The following is a 3,132-nucleotide window of genomic DNA, read 5'->3' on the forward strand; positions in this document are numbered from 1 at the left end:
TACTTTAGGGATAGTGCTCCTGTCTTGATTATTGTCTTTCCAAGTTTTCTTGCACATGTGAACAATACTCCATTTCTATTTGCTTTTTCTAGCTCTTCCCCAAAATGGTAGCAGTGACCATATAGCCTGGCAATTCTCTAAGCAACACAGTGAGCTTGGTTCTATGACCACCTGGTTCCATCACCTCACTGCCTCTCTTGATGTCTGAGGTCTGGATGTAAAGAGGGGGCTTCAGATAAGAACTAAATTGAATGCCCCTGTGGCAGTCTCATCTCCCCTCTTCCCCACTCCCAGCTGGATCCCAGTAGAGTCCTTTTGGATCCTTCAGGATCTCCAAAGTAGTCACCTTCACAGACTGTGGCCTGAGTACCCGACACCCACTGTTCCCAATAGGTCCTGACCACGACCCTGGCTCAGAGCTCAGGGCCTTCATCCTGCTACCACAGGCCCAACACGCCCATTAGGCCTTACCCATAGGAAAAGGCTGGAATGGAAAGTAGGGAGTGACCCTTAAAGGAAGAGCAGCCAGGCCCGGGGCACAGTTACTTGCCTCCAGACTTGTGGTGTGTGTGCTTGTAGCCAAGGCAGCAGAGAGGCCCATGTCAAGAGTGTGTGGTTTTACATGCCAGATACAGGTCAGCAACAAGATGAGTACCACAGAGGCATATAGGAGCCAGAGGAGACCCAGAATATAGAAGCCCAGGGGCAGGAGGCAACAGAACTCAGAGTTGAAAAAAGGATCGCTTTTGAAAGTGTCAGAGTTCCCTTGAGCCATCTCTTGGACAGTTAGGAAGCTGTTCAACTCTGGGATCATTGTGATGGATTCTAAGAGTAAAATGAGTTCTGTGGTAAAACTTAGTTCTGAAATGGTCTCAATTGGGGTAGACACCCATGTGGTCATGAACACTGGGGTGATGGTGGACACTGGAGTGGTTAGGATGGTGATGGGCTCTTGGGTGGTTGGGGTAGTGCTGCTGGACTCTGGGGTGGTTAGGGTGGAGGTGGTGGGCTCTGGAGAGCTGCTGGGCTCTAGGGTATTTAGGGTAGAGGTGGTGGGCTCTGGAGTCCTTCTGGTCTCTGAGGTAGTTAGGGTAGAGTTGGTGGGTTCTGGAGTCCTGCTGGTGTCTGGGGTAGTTAGGGTGGAGTTGGTGGGCTCTGGAGTCCTGCTGGGCTCTGGGGTAGTTAGGGTGGAGGTGGTAGGAATTGGTGTGCTGCTGGGCTTTGTGGTAGCCAGGGTGGAAGTGGTGGGCACTGGGTTGGTGCTGGCTTCTAGGGTAGCCAGGGTGGAAGTGATGGGCTCTGAAATAGTCAGAGTGGAGGTAGGCTGTAGGGTGATTGGGGTGATGATGGGTATAGTTATGGATTTTAGAATATAAGAGTGTACATTGGATTTCATGGTGTGTGGAAGTGTGGTGAAACCAGGGATCTGTATGTGTGTGGACGTGTACTGTTTCTTAGTTGGTTTGTGGGTTGGATTCTAAGAAGGCATTTGGCTGTCTGGAGAAGCAGGAGACTCTAAGAGTAGACCCCCGTGGGTAGTATGGGCTTTGGTGTTAGTAGAGAACTTGACCTCAGCCCTTGTAGCAGGTACATCAGAGAAATTATCAGAGTCATGATAGTCTCTATCCCTATTACCACTGGTAGGGCAGCCCTTCCCTGGGTAGGAGTAGACAGGTGTGGAGCCCAAATTGGCACATTGTACACTGGCCACATTAGGGCTCAAGGAATTGACATTCTCACCCTCATTCCATAAGTAGACATTGTGGGAATTTTGCTGGAGCCAGTGGCGGGGGTAGAGGATATCACAATCACAATACCAGATGTTGCCATGGAGAAAAACAAAAGGCAAGAGGAGGGTCCCAAAGAAGCCCTTTGGGATTGTATGAAGCCAGTTCCCTTGAAGGTGGAGGGTGTCAAGATCTTCCAGCCCATATAGGAGCCCAGGGGGTAGCTCACGCAGTTTGTTGTTGGCCAGATTGAGTTTGTTCAGTTTGGTGGTGAACATGAAGAGTCCAGGGGACAGACTCCTCAGATTATTGTTCTGCAGGTAGAGCTCCTGGAGTTGGCTTAGACCTTCCAGGACACCAGGAGACAGTGATTCCAACTGGTTGAAGGAGAGGTCAAGGATAGTGAGTGCAGGCAGTGCCCGGCCTAGGGAGGGCAGACTTTGCAGATTATTGTGGGATAACTTCAGGTTATCTAGCTTGGACAGTTTCTCATCAGTCTGTAGGCTGGTCAGCTCACACTCCTCCAGGTCCAGCTGAGTGAGGTGAGTGAAATTCACCAGGGATGCTGTGGAGAAGGTACCCAGTTTGTTCTTGCCCATGTGTCTGCTGGTAGATCCATAGGCAATGCTGTGAGCCCCTGGTTCTCACAGTTGACTTCCAGCAAGCTGGTGGCTTTGGAGAGATCACAAGTGGGATGGGAATGTAAGGGGCTTGGCAGCAGGAACAGCAGGATGAGGAGAGCCATGTGAACCTGTGGGCAGAGGAGTTTAGAGGGATGCCACCCTGGACTTGGCACCATTTTCCTAGGCTCCAGCCCTCCACTGCTGCAGCTCTCAGGATCCCTTCCAGAAACAGCTTCCATACCTCCCAGACTTTTTCCTCTCTTCCACCCCTGTCCTCAGTCCTTGGTTCTTAGTTGTTCCCCCCCACCACCACCAGATCCTCCTCTGGTCCCAGCCCCAGCTTATGGTCAGGCAGAAAGACCTCTGAAGGCACCGAGCTTCTTCCAGAGTATGACTTGGTCCTTTTCTCTTCCAGCTCCAAGGAGAGCCAGGCCAGGAGCAGGAAAGAGATAGAGCTGTGGAGGAAATGACAGCCTGATAACAAACTCCTGTGACCCAGCGAAGAGTCTCCCTCCGGGCACCTCCCTTATCACCTCTCTCCACAGCTTTCCCCAGACCCTCCCTTTGGTTGTACACTCTCCCTTCCTGACACCCTGGAAAGATCTAGAGATTCTCCAACCACCAACACTTCCTTACACCCCACTGCCACCTTTCCTAGCCCTAAACTGATTCTCCCTAATCTGGGGCCGCTGGCACCCTCTTTTCTTTTTTTAAAAAATAAATAAATATCTCTTTTTTGGGGGTTATAGTCTGATTGTCCTTTGCTTCATATCTAGTATCCA

General features: G+C 50.9%; 1 pseudogene; it reads right to left on the minus strand.

The window, feature by feature from the left end:
- Window positions 1-348: 348 nt before the first annotated feature.
- Window positions 349-2,472, minus strand: LOC118575887 (annotated as a pseudogene).
- Window positions 2,473-3,132: the final 660 nt, after the last annotated feature.

This window comes from Onychomys torridus, unplaced genomic scaffold (assembly GCF_903995425.1).
Source record: "Onychomys torridus unplaced genomic scaffold, mOncTor1.1, whole genome shotgun sequence".
Taxonomy (NCBI): Eukaryota; Metazoa; Chordata; class Mammalia; order Rodentia; family Cricetidae; genus Onychomys; species Onychomys torridus.